Here is a 23,156-nt window from a genome sequence, read left to right as displayed (position 1 = left end):
CATTTCTAATAGGCGGTATTTAGCTTCGGAGGGCAACTGTTTAAGCATTGGGTATGAAATTCGGTCTATACCGGGTGATTTCCCCTTCGCATACTGAAGGGCATATTCAAGCTCACTAATGGTAAAAGTTGAGTCAAGGTCTGTAGAGGCGGTCGACAATTTGGTGGGTGTGTATCCCTGAGAAAGAATTTCTTCTTTACGGGTCTTGTATTGATGGGAGAAATTGTCGTCCTTAGAGTAGTCCGACCAAAAATTCCCAAATGCGTCGCAAATGTCTGCGGAGTGATGGAGATCTTCGTTGTTATATTTAATTGTCCTAAGGTTATTTGGAAAATTACCTATTAGGCGATTTAGGTCAGACCAAGTTTTCTTGGTCGATGAAAGAGGGGTTATATTAGAGGTAAATCTTTCAAAGGATTCCCGTTTAGCAATTTTTTAATTGTATTTGAAAAGAGCATTAGATTTTCTGTAAAAAATTAGAGCAGCGGTGCTCCGAGTTTGTTTGTATGCGTGCCAAAGAGATTGCTTTTGTTGCCTTAGATCTTGCAGAGTTTTGCTCCACCAAGGAACATTACGCGGATTTCGAGAGGGTTTGGTTTGTGGGATTGCTAAATTAGCTGAGACTTTGATTCCTTTTATTATTTTGGCGGCAAACAGATTTAAGTCGTATGTTGCAGGGAAATTAAAGTTATCTTTGCATTTGCCGCGATACAGATCCCAATTGGCTTTATCTATTTTATTATTATTATTAGTTATAAACTGAATCTTTGTCTTTAAAGGATAGTGATCGCTTCCGTATAGAGAGTCATTTACGGACCACTTACAGAAGGGGAACAACGATGCGGAGGCTAATGTTAGATCAATAGCCGTGAAAGAGTTGTGAGTGGAATGATGGGTAGCGGAGCCGTCATTGAGGAGAGTTAAAGTTGATTTGTTTATGACTTCTTCTATTTGGAACCCTCTAGAGTTATGCGAAGATGATCCCCACAATGGACTCCAGGCATTAAAATCTCCCACATATAGGATTGGCCTGCTAGAAAGATCTATTATTTTAAGAATTTCGTTGGCTGCTACTAAATGAGATGGAGGTATATATGTATTAAAAATACAGATTTTGGGATGGGCTAGGATTTCAATACCTAAAGAGCAAGTATTGCTGTTAATTGGTATGGGCTTGTGGGGAGTGTCTTTACGTACGAGTATGCTAACACCTTGTTTGGCATAGGTATTAGAGCTAAAGTTATAAAAATATCCAATAAATTGCTTGGGGTAAGCAATATTCGTTAGGTTGGCATTAATATGTGTTTCCTGAAGGCAAATCACATCAGGGTTGGTGTCGTTTATCAAAAGTTGTAGTTCGTGGTAATTGTTAATGTAACCATTCATGTTCCATTGCACTAGTGTAATGGACATAAGTGGGAAGAGAGAGAGGATGTTATTTGGTTTGGCTTAGATTGACGAAACTATGAGTCACTCATAGCATCGTCAGATTCGTGGGCATTTAAATTAATATTGTGTGAAGTTGATTTATTATGATTTAAAGATGTTGCTCGGCTGCTACTTTCGTATTCAGCATGGATTTCTTGTAAGTATGCATGTGATGCAGGAGATAAGTTATACTTGTTATGAGCAAGTGAAGTGGATGGCTTTGGCTGATAAGGGGTTGTGGGGATAGGGGACTGGGGAATCGGGGAATGGGAAGGGGAGGGGGAAGGCGTTTTTTTCGGGGCTTCAACGGTGGAAGCGATTTTAATTTTGTCATTTTTGTTTTGGTTTGCGTTTTCGCTGCGTTGATGTGACGTTTTGGCTACTGAAGAATATGAAGCGGTATTAACCGAGTTTTGTGATGTTGTTTTAAATATTGTTTTGGCCTCACGCATAGTGCATTTTCTGACCGTTTTTATTTTGAGTATTTTTTTTTGTTCTTGGTACTTAGGGCATTGTCGGGAAGAGGCCGAATGCTCGCCAGAGCAATTGGCACAGCAGATTTTTGTGCATTTGCTTGGTGAATGTGGTGATAGGGCACATTCGGAGCAGACTGGGCTGTTTACGCATTTTTTGGTTGTGTTAACGAGGAGTTGGCAAGACTTGCATCTCATGGGGTTTCCAATGTACTCGCAAACTTTAACTGAATGCCAAGAAATTTCGATTTTAGATGGGAGGTTATAGAGTTCGAAGGTTATTAGGATGACTCCGCTGGGCTTGGAAACACCATCGTAGGATTTCATAAATTTATAAACTTCCGTAACCTTTTGTGTTTTAAGTTCATCGACTATTTCTTTCTCGGGAATGTCGCAGAGGTACGGGGCATAAACTGTCCCTTTCACAAAATTGAGGGCCTCGTGGAGCTTACACTGTACTTTGCATATACCGGTGAGCTCGGTGGTATTTATAAATTTATCAGCATCGGCTTGAGACTTCACTAGCATAAGTAAATTTCCGTCTCTGAGGTTGGAAATGGTCACAATGTTTTTGGAGATCATTTTAAGGGCGCGGTGGACGGCAAAGCATGAGAATTGCGAAATGGTCTTTTCAGTATTGATGGAGGCGATTGTTATATATCTTGGATTATCAACTGCGGTAGGTGGAAGTTCAGGGAATGCCATAACAAGTTTTTGGGGTTGTCTGGGGTGGGCTGATGGCAAGCGGCGCAAACCGATTGTCGCCCAGGTTTGGAGGCCCTGGGCCCATGATGGGGCTTATTGGAATTTATGCGTTAGTTGTTTATTATGAACAGTGGATTGAAGACTATTTCAAAACACGATGAAAACGTAAGAAAGATAAGAACCACGTGGGTCCAAAAAGAACAGTGACCGATCGAGAACCTCTGTTTGAAGATAAGAGACGTCCGCTCGCGATGAGAGATAGTCGAAGACTGTCCGTTTAACTTTATAATCTTTATTCTTTAGAAATCCGTTTGGATAACTATAGATAATTTCTGTTTAGATTTATAATATTTATTATTTGGAAATCCGTTTGGATAACTGTAAATTATTATTGTTGGAATTTTATCGCGGAATCCGCTTGGATTCTTTGCGAGTCTGTTAAGAACTAACTAAAGCTAACTTAAGTATTCTATAAGAAAGCCAGGCAGAAGGACCGACATCGGCAGCGACGGTCCAAACTGACGGCAGGGCTATGGGCAGAATGCTGACCTTATACTTCGCATCCCCTGCATAGCCCGCTGCATACGTAACTTGGCCGTTTTGGTCAACGGCACTAGCGTGGGACCGCTGACTTAGCGCCTCGTGCCCGGTGCACTCGGCGACTCGGGTTTTCGATTTCATTCTTTCAGACTGCTGATTAGAAGAATTGAATCCGGTCTTGTAATACCTTTGGGTTCCATGCTAACTCCTCCCTCCTTTAAGTAAACGCCGTCCTCGGACTTCTTCAACGTAGATTTTAGTACAGCTGTCAATTTACTATGTCGGTGGAGTTGATAGGTGACGAAGAGGCACACCGAAACGATTACTAAAGTAATACCGCTAGATAAAAGGGCTTCGTTACAATTTCTTCTTTAAGACACTCAATGTGCTGGAGATTTTTCAGGCTTAGTTCGTGAAGAAAAGGGAGACTCAGCTGTTCCTTGTTCTGTGGAACCTGTGGTTACAATTGAAGCGTCACACTGGTGGATGGCAAACAACTTTCTGCCACAATCAGCGACCAAGTTGTTTCCCCCAAAGTCTAGAATCTATTACTATGTTGTATTGGGTAAATATAAATTTTCTTACATACTAAGTTAGGTTTGGGGTATTTTATGCGGAAGTGTATCATGTGATTATTTTGAAATGCTTTTATCTGAGATAGTTCTAAAAGATCAGTAATTCAAAAATTTATGAGCTTTTCGTGATTAATTTATTTGATATCAATTTCGTCCAGAACTACAGGATTTATTAAGTTTTCCTTTGCTAATGTTATTATACCCGTTACTCGTAGAGTAAAAGGGTATACTAGATTCGTCAGAAAGTATATAACAGGCAGAAGGAAGCGAGTCGATCTAGCCATGTCCGTCTGTCCGGATGAACGCTGAGATTCGGAAACTATAAGAGCTATGCTATTGAGATTTGGCGTGCAAATTTCTGAGCCTCTTACGCAGCGCAAGTTTGTTTCAGCAGCGTGCCACGCCCACAAACCGCCCAAAACTGTGGCTCCTACAGTTTTGATGCTAGAATAAAAATTTTAACTGAAATGTATTGTTCTCATTAATACCTATCGATTGACTCAAAAAAAGTTTGCCACGCATACTTTAACGCCCACAAACTTCAAAAAATCGTACATATAAACGCTGATATCTCGGAAACTATCAAAGATAGAGAATTGGGATTTCAGATTAATATTCCGTAGCCTCAAGTTTGCTCAAGTTTGTTACGCGAATATGCCACGCCCACTCTAACGCCCACAAACCGGCCAAACCTGTGGCGCCCACAAAATTTATGCTAGATAAAAAATTTTAACTGAAATATATGAGTCTCGTCAATACCTATTGATTGATCCAAAAATGTTGCCACGCCCGCTCTAACGCCCACAAACCGCCTTCAAACCGCCTCCAAACCACCCAAAAACCTTCGTTTAAGCGCTGATATACCGCAAACTTTAAAAGCTTGAAAGGATTAAGCATGTATATTCTTAAGATTCTAGCGCAGCGCAAGTTTATTTCGGCAGTGTGCCACGCCCACTCCAACGCCCACAAACCTCCCAAAAAGAAAAGCAATGTCGTCAGAGCCATACAAAGACAAATGTATTTATGAATGTGTGTGTGTAAATAGTTGCAAGCTGAATTGCTCGGCGAATAAGAACTCTTTAGAAGATATATATTCGACCAAATATTTCATTGAACAACTTTAATGTTGTAATACACAAGCCGGGTAAAAATTATGATAACGAAAATCGCTGGCGGCTCTTAGAGGGAGAGGAGTGCGCGGCCAACTTGTTCTATTAAATAATTAAAAAATGGAACAGTATTAACTGTTTTTTTTCCTATTGGACTCCTGTATTCTCTACCAATTTTATTTACCTAATTCCGATTTGCTTAATGTAAGATTTAAATTTCTGAAAAACAATGGTATGGTCGCGGGGGAGGGTATCAGATATGCATATGCCCTTTTTTAACCAATACCTATAGACTGTCCCATAAAATCTTTGCCACGCCCACTCCAACGCCTACGTCAGAGCCAAATAATGAAATATATTTAGATACATATGTATGTTTGCGTGTAAATAGTTGAAAACTGAATTGCGCGGCGAATATAACACTTTGAACCTATATATGTTTTGCTCTCTCTTTCTCGGAGCAAGCTGAAACAAAAGCGTGACAAAAAAAGTGATAATGTAAAGCGCTGCCAAGGCAAAGAAAGAGCAGAGTGCGCGGCTAACTTATTCTATTGAAAATTTAACAATTTAAATTATTTGTCCTTTTGCCCTCTGTCCTCTGGCCAATTTACTTATTGATATTATTTTGTTGTTTGTTGATGCTTAACAAATATACATCATACATCTTGCTCTCTCTTCCTTGGCGCAGGCTGAAACAAAAACGGGACAAAAAATTAGAATTAAAAGCGCTGCCAACGCTAAGAGAGAGCAGAGTGCGCGGCTAACATATTCTATTGAATATTTGACAATTTAAACTATTTGTCCAACGCTGCCAACGCTAAGAGAGAGTACAGTGCGCGGCTAACTTACTCTATTGAATAATAAACAACTGAATTTTGTTCCCCTTTTTGGCTCTACCCTAACACCAATTCATTGATCTAACAGTTTTATTTACCAAGTTCCGATCAGGTTAATGCATGATTTAAATTGCTAAAACAATAGAAAGGGCGCGGGAGGGAGGGCTTTTTGCTCCTTGCATTTTCTCTCTCAGGTCATTTTTATGCGCCAAAAGAGAGGGGAAATTGGAGTAAAAGGAACGAACATCCGTTCACGTAAAATTGACGGGCAAAAACTTTACAGCGCTGCAAATCTTTTGTTTATGTCATTTCCCGTGTGCCGAATGCGATTTTTTCCAATATTCCAAGTGTCTTCCAATTTAAAAGCGATAATCTTAACGTAAATTAACCTTTGCAAGCAATTTAACGTAAACTCATTAATTTAATTTTCCTTCGCTAAGAAGTTAACGTAAATTAGTGTTTTTCCTTTGCTAAGAAGTTAACGTAAATTAGTGTTTTTACGCGAACGCGAGTTGCCGCGATTTGCTGATAACTGGTTGCTGCACACTATTAACAATAATAAACATTTCTATTTTCATATTGTACATTTTTTTCTGTGAAATTTCCGTTTTTAGTTTTTTTTATTTTTTTCATTTTAAAGTAGTTTTATTAAAAATTATAAACATTTCTATTTTCATATTTAAAACTTTTTCCGATTAAATTTTCAATTATTAAATATTCAATTCGCCTCGCACTTTTTTCTTACTTATAGAAATATAAGAAAATAGCCTTTTTTAAGGCTTTTTTTATATTTCTATAAATTTACGTATTTATTATCTAATAGTCCAATAAGTTTCAGTCTTTTTAAAGACTAACAATTATAATTATATTTATTATAAATTTAGGTATTTATTTATTCACTTTATTAAAGGTTTTAATATTTTAATAATATTTGTTAGGTATCAACCTTATAATAATATTTTAAGACTAGGTCTTTTTAAAGACTTTTTCTTTGAATATTATTTCATATTTTCAATATACGTATTTAACTTCTAAAATTGTAAAAGGGTTATAAGTTTCGTCTTTCAAGGACTTACACTTATAGTTCTATTAATTTAGCCTAACTAATCCTTTTTTTATAAAATTATATCTATTATCTATATGGAATAATGGAAACATTAGGGAAATTTAAATATTTTTATAAAAATGCCTCGACTAAAAAGACGTACTGCATCTAAACGGGCTAGGAACCAATTATTAAGAAATAGGGCAAATAGGGAAAACATTGAGTATGCAGAGATGGAGAAAGTAGAAAATGTAGAAGCTCATCGTAGGCGAAGGGAAAATTTTTTAGTCAGGGATGCAGAGCAGGGCGTTAATACAGCGTCTCGTAGGTCAAGACGCCATAATCTTACCGCTCGTGTAGTCGAACAAGCAGCCGATACTCGGCGTCGTTCTAATAGATGACAAAATAGCCAAGTGCGAGCTACAAAGCAGGCTCAAAACACTGCTGACCACTTGGAGAGGCGCTTGGATCCTGCCGATACTATTCGTCGTATTATTAGGCGGCGAAATAGCCAAGTCCGAGCTACAGAGCAGGTGCAAAATCCTGCTGACCACTCGGAAAGGCGCTCGAATCCTGCTTTTCGTGCGGATGAGCAAGTAGCCGAAACTTGGCGTCGGTCAATTAGGCGCTTGGATCCTACGTATCGTGCGGGTGAGCAAGAAGCAAATACCCTGCAACGAGCACAGGTTAGATCAACACAGGATCGCCTGTTGGAAAGAGCGCAGGATAGGGCTAGGAGAGCTACAGCTAGAAGTTTTAGGGATCGCAGGGTCGTCGAGCAGGCGAGAAATACACTGGCTCGATGAAGTGCACGTAAAGCTGCTCGACAAGCAACCATCGATGCAATTCAAAATATAGGTCAAAGAGTTAGTCAGTATAATAGCCTTAGTGGAAACAGGGAAGCAGAAAACCTTCGGAACTTAATCCAGTAGGCCCAGTAGAAGACTTACTGAATTGGAAGTTCTTATATCCAGATTTGCCTTTGTTGTAAAGGATTGTGGTTCCCAAAGCAAATAAATAAGCTTTCTAGAGCCAATTTAGAAGAACATTGCGTGTTCAGGGAAGAGATTTACCAAAATGCAGGACAGCTTGCTTTCACTGGTGAATCTTTTAAATTCTGTGCAACCTGTCACAGCAATATAAAAGCCTGCAGAAAGCTCAAAGGTGCCTATTCCAACGGCCTAGATTTCCCAGAAATTCCTCATTGTTTAAGGGGGCTCCCTTGGAGGAACGACTGATTTCCCCTCGCCTTCCATTTATGATTATTAAGTCGATAGGTCATGAGCGTCAGAGTGCTATAAAAGGAGCTGTTGTAAATGTTCCAATTTCAGTAAGCAATATTGTGACGTCCCTCCCACGAGCTTTCAATGAAGCTGAGGTTATACAGCTCCACCTCAAGCGAAGAACGGAATACGCACATGATTTCATGGCAGAGACCATTAGGCCTTCTAAAATTGCTGACGCTATTAGATACTTACTAAATACCGAGCTTTACAGAAAGCTTAATGTCTCAGTAAACGAGCAGTGGATCTCTGATTTTACATCCGAATCTGTTCCCTTCATAGCATCTCAAGCTGACTTAGCATTAGTAGAGGAGCAATTAGCCATCCAGCAGGAGGATGTATACTCGGAGGCAGCTAAGTCCGATGAGAATGCGGAAGCCGAGGAGCTAAATCCTGGAGGACAAGAAAAGATGCTTGAGAATAACCAGACACACACTGTAGGAATTCCGAGAATTACAATGGCTCCAGGTGAGGGCCAAAGATCTCTCGACGTGATTCTCGATGCCGACTCTGAAGAATTAGCGTTCCGAAGCATATATGCTGGCGTCAAGAGGACCATCTTCAGAGAGTTATACAACCGTAGTTAGGTCTGAACTTAGGAACGTAGATAGAAGAGCTTATAGAACTGAAAAATTATTCTTCAATTATAAGAAGTTGGAATTGATTAAAATTCCAAACAATATTTAAACTTGCTTACATAAGCGCAGCGCCTGCAGCGCTATAACAGCTGCTAACGTACTTGATGAAGATTTTATGGGCAACTTAATTAGCCATGATGATGGATATCGAATTCTTAAGGATATTCGCACGTCTCCTGCTCACTGGGAAGATGAAAAGAAGAAAGTCATGGCTACGATTAGCCAGTTTGGCTTGCCAACTTTCTTTATAACTCTGTCGGCCGCTGAAACTAGGTGGCCAGAGCTGATAGTACTGCTATGTAGATAGGGTTGAAATAAATGAAGAAGGAGCTTTAAATTTACAATTTAGGGAAAAGGCGCGCCTGATTAGGACAGACCCAGTGACGTGTGCTAGATATTTTGATAATAGATATAGGGAAGTTCTTAGATTAATGAAGAAACCTGGGGGTATTTTTGGAAGTAACTTTGTTACCACCTATTATTGGCGAGTTGAGTTTCAACGTAGAGATTCACCTCATATTCACTGTATGTTTTGGCTGAAAAACGCCCCGGAAGTGGATTTCAACAATGAAGAATCTATGTCTAGTGTAATAGCCTTCATTGATCAGTTTGTAACTGTGGATGTTACAAACACAGATTTGGCTCCGTATGTTGAATACCAAAAGTATAAGCACGGGCATTCGTGTCTTAAAAAGGTGCGCGGACAATCTCTTTGTCGATACGATACTGCCTCGGATCATTTGAAAATTCAAATTTACATCGGTTTAAATACATGGAATAGCAATGACTGTTAAGTACATTAAAAATAGTACGAGCCACCACATATCTTGAAAAATCGGCTGGCCTACCCGACTTTTTGTACTTTTTATATACAAGTATACGTGGTCTCAAATGTGCGCGCAGTGGCCCTTTTATCGAAAATATTTGAAAGCGCCCTATCAATATGCGTGTTGCAATTGGTTGTAGACGAATTCAAATCTAGCAATGAACTAAAACCTTTTGCGTGTGCTAAAAAATCGAAAATTCTCCTACAGCAGCCTGAGATGGAGTGAAGGCACAAATTAAAATCTCCTAACACTAAACAATTACTATTTAAAAACGTGTGCCGCTGAAATAAATCCTTAAATTCTGTATCAAACTTTATCAACGGATAAGTCGGACTTTTATATATAAAAACAAGCCATCAACTCTACTTTCTCGAGAAGCATCAACGCCACTCCTTTTGAGCTTCTAATCGGTGTCAAAATGAGAAACAACAAGGAAGCACGCTATAGTCGAGTACCTCGACTATCAGATACCCGTTACTCAGCTAAAGGGACCAAAGGAAAGTGGAGATATGCAAGCAGCAAATGCGCCACCTACCGGCGGTAGACAGATTTAAGCGTTGTGGGCGTTAGAGTGGGCGTGGCAAAGTTTTTTTTTAATCAATCGATAGGTATTGACGAGACCAATACATTTCAGTTAAAATTTTTTATCTAGCACGTGCGGTATGTGGGCGTTAGAGTGGGCGTGGCAAACTTTTTTTAAATCAATCGATAGGTATTGACGAGACCAATACATTTCAGTTAAAATTTTTTATCTGGCATGAAAATTGTGGGCGCCACAGACTTGGGCGGTTTGTGGGCGTTAGAGTGGGCGTGGCATATTCGCGTAACAAACTTGCGCTGCGCTCAAGCCTACGGAATCTAAATCTGAAATTCCGTTTCTCTATCTTTGATATTTTCCGAGATATCCGCGTTCATACTTACGATTTTTTGAAGTTTGTGGGCGGTTTGTGGGCGTTAAAGTGGGCGTGGCAAACTTTTTTTAGGTCAATCGGTAGGTATTGATGAGAACAATACATTTCAGTTAAAATTTTTGTTCTAGCATCAAAACTGTAGGAGCCACAGTTTTGGGCGGTTTGTGGGCGTTAGAGTGGGCGTGGCACTCTTCTGAAACAAACTTGCGCTGCGCAGGAATCTCAGGAATCTGCATGCCTAATCTCAGTATTGTAGCTCTTATAGTTTCCGAGATCTCAGCGTTCATACGGACAGACGGACAGACGGACAGACGGACAGACGGACATGGCTAGATCGACTCGGCTAGTGATCCTGATCAAGAATATATATACTTTATGGGGTCGGAAACGCTTCCTTCTGCCTGTTACATACTTTCCGACGAATCTAGTATACCCTTTTACTCTACGAGTAACGGGTATAACAATCCCTAAGGAACGGTACTTAAAGGTGGCAAACTCGAACACTGGAGAGGCTAAATTTGTAGAATTAGAAAAAAAGCAACCACTTGAACAAAGACTTACATTCTCAAAAGGTTCGCTTCGAATGAATACAAGAATGCCTCTTTTTGGCCGAGCTCCGCCAGCTACTGACTGGCAGTCTAGTCGCACTGCTTGGGTAAAGCCAGGAATATCATATGCTTCATTTGAGTATGTAGAAGCCTCAACGAAGCACAAAAGTGAAGACTTAAGCATTAGCTGATCGGAACATACATCGCTTATGTGGCGTACAAGCTTTTCGTATTATGGAAAAAGACATGAAGGCTCGGACTATTGAGTAAGCAATCGAAATGGGTAATCAGTAAGTTAGCGGAACGCAATTCTCGGAGGTACTTGGTACTTGGTACTGGTACTTGACTTTCATCGTAAATTCGGGTTCTAAGTAAGCTTATATCATCAGACGACATTTGGCCGGACGCCATGTTATTGAGTGCAATTGCAAACGGCTGGTCATCTCGCTGTCGCAATATCTCTGTGAATTCGAAAAACTTAAAAGGACTCCACAGGTAAGATCCAAATATAGCACTGTATGGATCATGCGACGGCGGCTGAAAAATCCAACGATCACATACTGGCTGCAATTGTTTAAGATCGATGACCGAAATACCTCCGAAGGGAGCATCGACGTTGGAAAACATTTGCTTAAGGCGGGAGTCCAAATGAGTCTATTATAAGTACTTAAGGATCTATAAATCTAGAACGTAGGGTATTTAACAAATCAGGGCTTAAGCTCCTAAATGCAGACCCAGCCTGATTAACAGGGAGAGAGAACATGGAATGAAGAGTGGAGCCTCCGATTCCAAAAGCAGCTTTGCCTGTAGGAGCGCACAATAATATTTTAACTGAAGTTGGGTCGCATCCTGCTCTACCATTATACTCCTTGGAAAGTGACTGATATAGCGTAGAAATAAGTCTACTCTTACCGACACCTGCTCCGCCTCCTTCGAACTCATAAAAACTAACTGTTTTTTGCTTCAAATTAAGGGATCTAACTAAAGTTGCCAAGTTGTCAGCGGAAATAATTGGCGGGAGCTTTATTATCCGGATATTGCTATCCGGATCAATTTCTTGAACATGAATGTAAAGGTTTAAAACATTTATTTGAGAAGATATTTCCAGAAAAGCTAGGGCCCATGACCCTTCTAAGCGCGTCTTCCAAACTTTCTATGGAATTAAATCTATCAAAATTGGCTTCAATGGCCTCTTCATTCCCCTGGTAAAACGCTTCACAATTTCTCTGGTACGCCGGGGGGTAGCGGGGTACCGTGGTGGCGCTGATGGAATGGCGTGGGAGGCGACGGCGGGAAACTGGCGGCGCCGGCGGGCTGCTGCGCTGGGCTTCGGCGGTTTGCTGATGGTGCGGTTTCCTGTTGCTGCGGCGGAAGCTGTAGGGGAGAAGCCACTCGAAACGCGTATTTGCCCCTTGATCGAAAAGAATGTACGCACAAAGTTAATTGGTAAAAAGTAGGCGGGGGTACGACCGCGGTTTATTTGTCTTTGAACTCCAAAATCGAACTAACTTAGTCTAAGCTCCGCTCTGCGCTTCAAAGCGCAGCGGAGACTTCATGGAGGGAGCTGGGAACAGCGCAGGAGAGCGGGAGCGCGAGCGAGCGGGAGAGCGGTAGAGCGGTGCAGCTGGATAGCGGGGCCGGTCCAGATTCGCCGAACAGTGGGCCTGAACATTCCGCCCCCCTTGCAATCGCTAGCGTTGCAAAAAATAAAGGAGACGGAACTTGGGCCAGTCGCCTACGCCTCAAGCCTGCGTACAGGCGCCGGAGAGGATCCACCCGAACACCGTCTTCTGGGCTACTGGCAGTCCCTCGTCGACCATGTGGAAGCCCGGCTGTATCACCTTCGGGTAGACGTCCGCGCCCAGGATCAATGAAATAGTGACTGGCTGGTGGAAACGCTCATCCGCGAGCGGTAGCTCCTTAAATCTCTGGACGACGCTCTCACTGAGCGCACGGATGGGGGTGCGGATGCGCACGTTCGGCTCGATCTTGAGGACCACCTCCAGCTTGAGAGCCTCGTCGACCTTCGAACGAATCGTCGCCGTGCATATGCTCTCATCGCCCACGTTTGTTGTCGGCAAACGAAACGCGGCGGCCAGGGATGCATCGATGGAGCTTGTCGGGGTGCACGGATCGATGAGTGCGGCGGTGTCGAACGTCTTCTCTCCGGTCTCGACGACCAGTCTTCTAGTTCGATGTCCAGCAAAATGTGTTTGATGTTTTCCCAGATGTCCTGTTGTACTCCAGGTATGATTGTATGGCACGGAGCCCGACCGGCTAATTTTGCAGCATTGTCGGCTAACTCGTTCCCAATGATTCCTATATGAGCCGGGACCCATAATAGTTTAATTTTGCTATTGTTTTTGATGCAGAGGTGACGAATTTCGGATAGAAGGTTATTGTTGTTGCAGAAGTTTTGTACTCCTTGCAGGGTGGACAGACTATCACTGCAGATGATATAACTTCCCTTAAGTTCGATAGCAAATTTAATTGCCTTAATAATAGCTACTGCTTCCGCTGTAAAAACTGAGAAGTGGTGAGGTAGCTGACCCCATGAAACAATTAATCCGTGTTGGTCAACCACTGCAAAGGAGGTTGTGGCGTCGGACTTTGAACCATCGGTGTAAAGCCATTTCCTATCGGAGTATTTATGGGTAACTTCTTCGAATAGCTGCTTAAACGTTGTGATTGGAGTCCTTGATTTTTGGAAATCATGAAGTGTAGTGTCTACGGCGGTGGAGTGTAATTTCCACGGAGGGGATGGAATGACTTTGTTCCAACGATAAGGCGACCCTATGTTGTGTCTCTTGATAAAGGTTATACATCTTCGTATCGTAGACTGGACTTTGAATTTCCTACGGTGCTTCGAGGCAACTTCGTAGTCCTTCAGCAAAATAGAGTTGTTTGAGCACATGAGTTTCGGTATTAATTTAAAGGTAGTTTGCGCGACTCTGGTTTTAATGTCCGGCAAACCTGCTTCGGCTAGGATGCATTTAGTTGGGGTCGTTGGAAATGCGCCAATGCTACGCCTGACGGCCGCATGGTAAGGGGGTAAAATTTTTCTTAAGTTCGATGGCGCGCACCAGCCGTAGATTGGGAGGCCATAATCAATTATGGACAGCAACAAAGCTCTTGTCGCTTATATAAGTGTGGTCCGGTGGATGAGAGATCGCTTAGATGTTAAGAATTTAATAATGTTTAGTCTATTGATAAGTTTAATCCTAAGTTCGCTACAGTGTTGTTTAAATGTGAGTCGTTTATCAATTGTCAGGCCAAGTATTTTAAGAAAAGAAACGCGTTCTTTATCTATGTCATTGAACGATAATGGTGGATATGTACAGCGCTGTTTTTACAAATATGAAAAACCTTACATTTATTTACAGCAAGGGTCGCACCAGAGGTGTTACCCCAGATTTGGATTTCATTAAGGACTTCTTTAAACTTATTATTTAGTGTAGTAGTATTCTTACATTTGCTAAAAATTATGGCATCGTCTGCATAAATTGCCAGTTTAATTTGCTTATGTCTTAATATTATGTTATTTAAGGACTGGAAGGCTATTATGAACAATACCACAGAGAGGGGCGATCCTTGTGGGATGCCATTGTGGAGAGTATAGAATTTAGATACAGTGTTGTTAACTCTTACTCGGATAGAACGGTTGATCATGAAAGCCTTCGCTAAGTTGAAGGTCTTTTGACCTACCCCCCACCGGGAAAGTTGATCCAATACTGTATGCACCCCTACGCGATCGAAAGCCCTTTCAAAATCAGTTGCCAATATGGTAACATGATTTTTGGTAGAAAGGGCGTCCGATGCGTAATGGTGGAGATGCAGAAGGGAATCAAGAGTGCTATGTTGTTGTCTAAAAGCGGTTTGGTGGGGGCTGATAAGTTTATGTTTTGTAATGAACCACATTAACCTTTTGGCTAACATTTTTTCTAGGGTCTTGCTTAAACATGGGAGTAAAGAAATAGGTCTAAATGATGTTATTTCGTGTTTTGGTTTGTTAGGTTTTAGGATAGGGACAATCATGGCAGACTTCCACACATGAGGATAGGTACCCCTAGCGAGCATAGCGTTATACATTTCTAATAGGCGGTATTTAGCTTCGGAGGGCAACTGTTTAAGCATTGGGTATGAAATTCGGTCTATACCGGGTGATTTCCCCTTCGCATACTGAAGGGCATATTCAAGCTCACTAATGGTAAAATTTGAGTCAAGGTCTGTAGAGGCGGTCGACAATTTGGTGGGTGTGTATCCCTGATAAGGGGTTGTGGGGATAGGGGACTGGGGAATCGGGGAATGGGAAGGGGAGGGGGAAGGCGTTTTTTTCGGGGCTTCAACGGTGGAAGCGATTTTAATTTTGTCATTTTTGTTTTGGTTTGCGTTTTTGCTGCGTTGATGTGACGTTTTGGCTACTGAAGAATATGAAGCGGTATTAACCGAGTTTTGTGATGTTGTTTTAAATATTGTTTTGGCCTCACGCATAGTGCATTTTCTGACCGTTTTTATTTTGAGTATTTCTCTTTGTTCTTGGTACTTAGGGCATTGTCGGGAAGAGGCCGAATGCTCGCCAGAGCAATTGGCACAGCAGATTTTTGTGCATTTGCTTGGTGAATGTGGTGATAGGGCACATTCGGAGCAGACTGGGGTGTTTACGCATTTTTTGGTTGTGTGACCGAGGAGTTGGCAAGACTTGTATCTCATGGGGTTTCCAATGTACTCGCGAACTTTAACTGAATGCCAAGAAATTTCGATTTTAGATGGGAGGTTATAGAGTTCGAAGGTTATTAGGATGACTCCGCTGGGCTTGGAAACACCATCGTAGGATTTCATAAATTTATAAACTTCCGTAACCTTTTGTGTTTTAAGTTCATCGATTATTTCTTTCTCGGGAATGTCGCAGAGGTACGGGGCATAAACTGTCCCTTTCACAAAATTGAGGGCCTCGTGGAGCTTACACTGTACTTTGCATATACCGGTGAGCTCGGTGGTATTTATAAGTTTATCAGCATCGGCTTGAGACTTCACTAGCATAAGTAAATTTCCGTCTCTGAGGTTGGAAATGGTCACAATGTTTTTGGAGATCATTTTAAGGGCGCGGTGGACGGCGAAGCATGAGAATTGCGAAATGGTCTTTTCAGTATTGATGGAGGCGATTGTTATATATCTTGGATTATCAACTGCGGTAGGTGGAAGTTCAGGGAATGCCATATCAAGTTTTTGGGGTTGTCTTCTTTTTTTTGATGGTGGGCTGATGGCAAGCGGCGCAAACCGATTGTCGCCCAGGTTTGGAGGCCCTGGGCCCATGATGGGGCTTATTGGAATGTATGCGTTAGTTGTTTATTATGAACAGTGGATTGAAGACTATTTCAAAACACGATGAAAACGTAAGAAAGATAAGAACCACGTGGGTCCAAAAAGAACAGTGACCGATCGAGAACCTCTGTTTAAAGATAAGAGACGTCCGCTCGCGATAAGAGATAGTCGAAGACTGTCCGTTTAACTTTATAATCTTTATTCTTTAGAAATCCGTTTGGATAACTATAGATAATTTCTGTTTAGATTTATAATATTTATTATTTGGAAATCCGTTTGGATAACTGTAAACTATTATTGTTGGAATTTTATCGCGGAATCCGCTTGGATTCTTTGCGAGTCTGTTAAGAACTAACTAAAGCTAACTTAAGTATTCTATAAGAAAGCCAGGCAGAAGGACCGACATCGGCAGCGACTGTCCGAACTGACGGCAGGGCTATGGGCAGAATGCTGACCTTATACTTCGCATCCCCTGCATAGCCCGCTGCATACGTAACTTGGCCGTTTTGGTCAACGGCACTAGCGTGGGACCTCGGCGACTCGGGTTTTCGATTTCATTCTTTCAGACTGCTGATTAGAAGAATTGAATCCGGTCTTGTAATACCTTTGGGTTCCATGCTAACTCCTCCCTCCTTTAAGTAAACGCCGTCCTCGGACTTCTTCAACGTAGATTTTAGTACAGCTGTCAATTTATTATGTCGGTGGAGTTGATAGGTGACGAAGAGGCACACCGAAACGATTACTAAAGTAATACCGCTAGATAAAAGGGCTTCGTTACAATTTCTTCTTTAAGACACTCAATGTGCTGGAGATTTTTCAGGCTTAGTTCGTGAAGAAAAGGGAGACTCAGCTGTTCCTTGTTCTGTGGAACCTGTGGTTACAATTGAAGCGTCACACTGGTGGATGGCAAACAACTTTCTGCCACAATCAGCGACCAAGTTGTTTCCCCCAAAGTCTAGAATCTATTATTATGTTGTATTGGGTAAATATAAATTTTCTTACATACTAAGTTAGGTTTGGGGTATTTAATGCGGAAGTGTATCATGTGATTATTTTGAAATGCTTTTATCTGAGATAGTTCTAAAAGATCAGTAATTCAAAAATTTGTGAGCTTTTCGTGATTAATTTATTTGATATCAATTTCGTCCAGAACTACAGGATTTATTAAGTTTACCTTTGCTAATGTTATTATACCCGTTACTCGTAGAGTAAAAGGGTATACTAGATTCGTCAGAAAGTATATAACAGGCAGAAGGAAGCGAGTCGATCTAGCCATGTCCGTCTGTCCGGATGAACGCTGAGATTCGGAAACTATAAGAGCTAGGCTATTGAGATTTGGCGTGCAAATTTCTGAGCCTCTTACGCAGCGCAAGTTTGTTTCAGCAGCGTGCCACGCCCACAAACCGCCCAAAACTGTGGCTCCTACAGTTTTGATGCTAGAATAAAAATTTTAACTGAAATGTATTGTTCTCATCAATACCTATCGATTGACTCAAAAAAAGTTTGCCACGCATACTTTAACGCCCACAAAATTCAAAAAATCGTACATATAAACGCTGATATCTCGGAAACTATCAAATATAGAGAATTGGGATTTCAGATTTATATTCCGTAGCCTCAAGTTTGCTCAAGTTTGTTACGCGAATATGCCACGCCCACTCTAACGCCCACAAACCGGCCAAACCTGTGGCGCCCACAAAATTTATGCTAGATAAAAAATTTTAACTGAAATATATGAGTCTCGTCAATACCTATTGATTGATCCAAAAATGTTGCCACGCCCGCTCTAACGCCCACAAACCGCCTTCAAACCGCCTCCAAACCACCCAAAAACCTTCGTTCAAGCGCTGATATACCGCAAACTTTAAAAGCTTGAAAGGATTAAGCATGTATATTCTTAAGATTCTAGCGCAGCGCAAGTTTATTTCGGCAGTGTGCCACGCCCACTCAAACGCCCACAAGCCTCCCAAAAAGAAAAGCAATGTCGTCAGAGCCATACAAAGACAAATGTATTTATGAATGTGTGTGTGTAAATAGTTGCAAGCTGAATTGCGCGGCGAATAAGAACTCTTTAGAAGATATATATTCGACCAAATATTTCATTGAACAACTTAAATGTTGTAAGTTTATTTTATGTTTTGCTCTCTCTTTCTTTGCGCTGCCAGATACATACACAAGCCGGGTAAAAATTATGATAACGAAAATCGCTGGCGGCTCTTAGAGGGAGAGGAGTGCGCGGTCAACTTGTTCTATTAAATAATTAAAAAATGGAACAGTATTAACTGTTTTTTTTCCTATTGGACTCCTCTATTCTCTACCAATTTTTTTTACCTAATTCCGATTTGCTTAATGTAAGATTTAAATTTCTGAAAAACAATGGTATGGTCGCGGGGGAGGGTATCAGATTAGCATATGCCCTTTTTTAGCCAATACCTATAGACTGTCCCATAAAATCTTTGCCACGGCCACTCCAACGCCTACGTCAGAGCCAAATAATGAAATATATTTACATATGTATGTTTTCGTGTAAATAGTTGAAAACTGAATTGCGCGGCGAATATAACACTTTGAACCTATGTATGTTTTGCTCTCTCTTTCTCGGAGCAAGCTGAAACAAAAGCGTGACAAAAAAAGTGATAATGTAAAGCGCTGCCAAGGCAAAGAAAGAGCAGAGTGCGCGGCTAACTTATTCTATTGAAAATTTAACAATTTAAATTATTTGTCCTTTTGCCCTCTGTCCTCTGGCCAATTTACTTATTGATATTATTTTGTTGTTTGTTGATGCTTAACAAATATACATCATACATCTTGCTCTCTCTTCCTTGGCGCAGGCTGAAACAAAAACGGGACAAAAAATTAGAATTAAAAGCGCTGCCAACGCTAAGAGAGAGCAGAGTGCGCGGCTAACATATTCTATTGAATATTTGACAATTTAAACTATTTGTCCAACGCTGCCAACGCTAAGAGAGAGTACAGTGCGCGGCTAACTTACTCTATTGAATAATAAACAACTGAATTTTGTTCCCCTTTTTGGCTCTACCCTAACACCAATTCATTGATCTAACAGTTTTATTTACCAAGTTCCGATCAGGTTAATGCATGATTTAAATTGCTAAAACAATAGAAAGGGCGCGGGAGGGAGGGCTTTTTGCTCCTTGCATTTTCTCTCTCAGGTCATTTTTATGCGCCAAAAGAGAGGGGAAATTGGAGTAAAAGGAACGAACATCCGTTCACGTAAAATTGACGGGCAAAAACTTTACAGCGCTGCAAATCTTCTGTTTATGTCATTTCCCGTGTGCCGAATGCGATTTTTTCCAATTTTCCAAGTGACTTCCAATTTAATAGCGATAATCTTAACGTAAATTAACCTTTGCAAGCAATTTAACGTAAACTCATTAATTTAATTTTCCTTCGCTAAGAAGTTAACGTAAATTAGTGTTTTTCCTTTGCTAAGAAGTTAACGTAAATTAGTGTTTTTACGCGAACGCGAGTTGCCGCGATTTGCTGATAACTGGTTGCTGCACACTTTGCTAAGTACCCATTTTAAAGTAATTATATTAACAATAATAAACATTTCTATTTTCATATTGTAAATTTTTTTCTGTGAAATTTCCGATTTTAGTTTTTTTTAATTTTTTCATTTTAAAGTAGTTTTATTAAAAATTATAAACATTTCTATTTTCATATTTAAAACTTTTTCCGATTAAATTTTCAATTATTAATTATTCTAATCGCTTCGCACTTTTTTCTTACTTATAGAAATATAAGAAAATAGCCTTTTTTAAGGCTTTTTTATATTTCTATAAATTTACGTATTTATTATCTAATAGTCCAATAAGTTTCAGTCTTTTTAAAGACTAACAATTATAATTATATTTATTATAAATTTAGGTATTTATTTATTCACTTAATTAAAGGTTTTAATATTTTAATAATATTTGTTAGGTATCAACCTTATAATAATATTTTAAGACTAGGTCTTTTTAAAGACTTTTTCTTTGAATATTATTTCATATTTTCAATATACGTATTTAACTTCTAAAATTGTAAAAGGGTTATAAGTTTCGTCTTTCAAGGACTTACACTTATAGTTCTATTAATTTAGCCTAACTAATCCTTTTTTTATAAAATTATATCTATTATCTATATGGAATAATGGAAACATTAGGGAAATTTAAATATTTTTATAAAAATGCCTCGACTAAAAAGACGTACTGCATCTAAACGGGCTAGGAATCAATTATTAAGAAATAGGGCAAATAGGGAAAACATTGAGTATGCAGAGATGGAGAAAGTAGAAAATGTAGAAGCTCATCGTAGGCGAAGGGAAAATTTTTTAGTCAAGGATGCAGAGCAGGGCGTTAATACAGCGTCTCGTAGGTCAAGACGCCATAATCTTACCGCTCGTGTAGTCGAACAAGCAGCCGATACTCGGCGTCGTTCTAATAGATGACAAAATAGCCAAGTGCGAGCTACAAAGCAGGCTCAAAACACTGCTGACCACTTGGAGAGGCGCTTGGATCCTGTTTTTCGTGCGGGTGAACAAACAGCCGATACTATTCGTCGTATTATTAGGCGGCGAAATAGCCAAGTCCGAGCTACAGAGCAGGTTCAAAATACTGCTGACCACTCGGAAAGGCGCTCGAATCCTGCTTTCCGTGCGTCGTTCTATTAGGCGGCGAAATAGGCAAGTCCGAGCTACAGAGCAGGTGCAATATACTGCTGACCACTTGGAGAGGCGCTTGGATCCTGTCTTTCTCGCGGGTGAACAAGCAGCCGATATTCGTCGTCGTTCTATTAGGCGGCGAAATAGCCAAGTCCGAGCTACAGAGCAGGTGCAAAATCCTGCTGACCACTCGGAAAGGCGCTCGAATCCTGTTTTTCGTGCGGATGAGCAAGTAGCCGAAACTTGGCATCGGTCAATTAGGCGCTTGGATCCTACGTATCGTGCGGGTGAGCAAGAAGCAAATACCCTGCAACGAGCACAGGTTAGATCAACACAGGATCGCCTGTTGGAAAGAGCGCAGGATAGGGCTAGGAGAGCTACAGCTAGAAGTTTTAGGGATCGCAGGGTCGTCGAGCAGGCGAGAAATACACTGGCTCGATGAAGTGCACGTAAAGCTGCTCGACAAGCAACCATCGATGCAATTCAAAATATAGGTCAAAGAGTTAGTCAGTATAATAGCCTTAGTGGAAACAGGGAAGCAGAAAACCTTCGGAACTTAATCCAGTAGGCCCAGTAGAAGACTTACTGAATTGGAAGTTCTTATAGCCAGATTTGCCTTTGTTGTAAAGGATTGTGGTTCCCAAAGCAAATAAATAAGCTTTCTAGAGCCAATTTAGAAGAACATTGCGAGTTCAGGGAAGAGATTTACCAAAATGCAGGACAGCTTGCTTTCACTGGTGAATCTTTTAAATTCTGTGCAACCTGTCACAGCAATATAAAAGCCGGCAGAAAGCTCAAAGGTGCCTATTCCAACGGCCTAGATTTCCCAGAAATTCCTCATTGTTTAAGGGGGCTTACTCCCTTGGAGGAACGACTGATTTCCCCTCGCCTTCCATTTATGATTATTAAGTCGATAGGTCATGAGCGTCAGACTGCTATAAAAGGAGCTGTTGTAAATGTTCCAATTTCAGTAAGCAATATTGTGACGTCCCTCCCACGAGCTTTCAATGAAGCTGAGGTTATACAGCTCCACCTCAAGCGAAGAATGGAATACGCACATGATTTCATGGCAGAGACCATTAGGCCTTCTAAAATTGCTTACGCTATTAGATACTTAGTAAATACCGAGCTTTACAGAAAGCTTAATGTCTCAGTAAACGAGCAGTGGATCTCTGATTTTACATCCGAATCTGTTCCCTTCATAGCATCTCAAGCTGACTTAGCATTAGTAGAGGAGCAATTAGCCATCCAGCAGGAGGATGTATACTCGGAGGCAGCTAAGTCCGATGAGAATGCGGAAGCCGAGGAGCTAAATCCTGGAGGACAAGAAAAGATGCTTGAGAATAACCAGACACACACTGTAGGAATTCCGAGAATTACAATGGCTCCAGGTGAGGGCCAAAGATCTCTCGACGTGATTCTCGATGCCGACTCTGAAGAATTAGCGTACCGAAGCATATATGCTGGCGTCAAGAGGACCATCTTCAGAGAGTTATACAACCGTAGTTAGGTTACTTAACTTAGGAACGTAGATAGAAGAGCTTATAGAACTGAAAAATTATTCTTCAATTATAAGAAGTTGGAATTGATTACAATTCGAAACAATATTTAAACTTGCTTACATAAGCGCAGCGCCTGCAGCGCTATAACAGCTGCTAACGTACTTGATGAAGATTTTATGGGCAACTTAATTAGCCATGATGATGGATATCGAATTCTTAAGGATATTCGCACGTCTCCTGCTCACTGGGAAGATGAAAAGAAGAAAGTCATGGCTACGATTAGCCAGTTTGGCTTGCCAACTTTCTTTATAACTCTGTCGGCCGCTAAAACTAGGTGGCCAGAGCTGATAGTACTGCTATGTAGATAGGGTTGAAATAAATGAAGAAGGAGCTTTAAATTTACAATTTAGGGAAAAGGCGCGCCTGATTAGGACAGACCCAGTGACGTGTGCTAGATATTTTGATAATAGATATAGGAAAGTTCTTAGATTAATGAAGAAACCTGGGGGTATTTTTGGAAGTAACTTTGTTACCACCTATTATTGGCGAGTTGAGTTTCAACGTAGAGATTCACCTCATATTCACTGTATGTTTTGGCTGAAAAACGCCCCGGAAGTGGATTTCAACAATGAAGAATCTATGTCTAGTGTAATAGCCTTCATTGATCAGTTTGTAACTGTGGATGTTACAAACACAGATTTGGCTCCGTATGTTGAATACCAAAAGTATAAGCACGGGCATTCGTGTC

The sequence above is a fragment of the Drosophila subpulchrella genome, unplaced genomic scaffold (assembly GCF_014743375.2).
Source record: "Drosophila subpulchrella strain 33 F10 #4 breed RU33 unplaced genomic scaffold, RU_Dsub_v1.1 Primary Assembly Seq62, whole genome shotgun sequence".
Classification (NCBI taxonomy): Eukaryota; Metazoa; Arthropoda; class Insecta; order Diptera; family Drosophilidae; genus Drosophila; species Drosophila subpulchrella.
The sequence above is the reverse complement of the archived record's forward strand: the minus strand, read 5'-3'. Positions refer to the sequence as shown.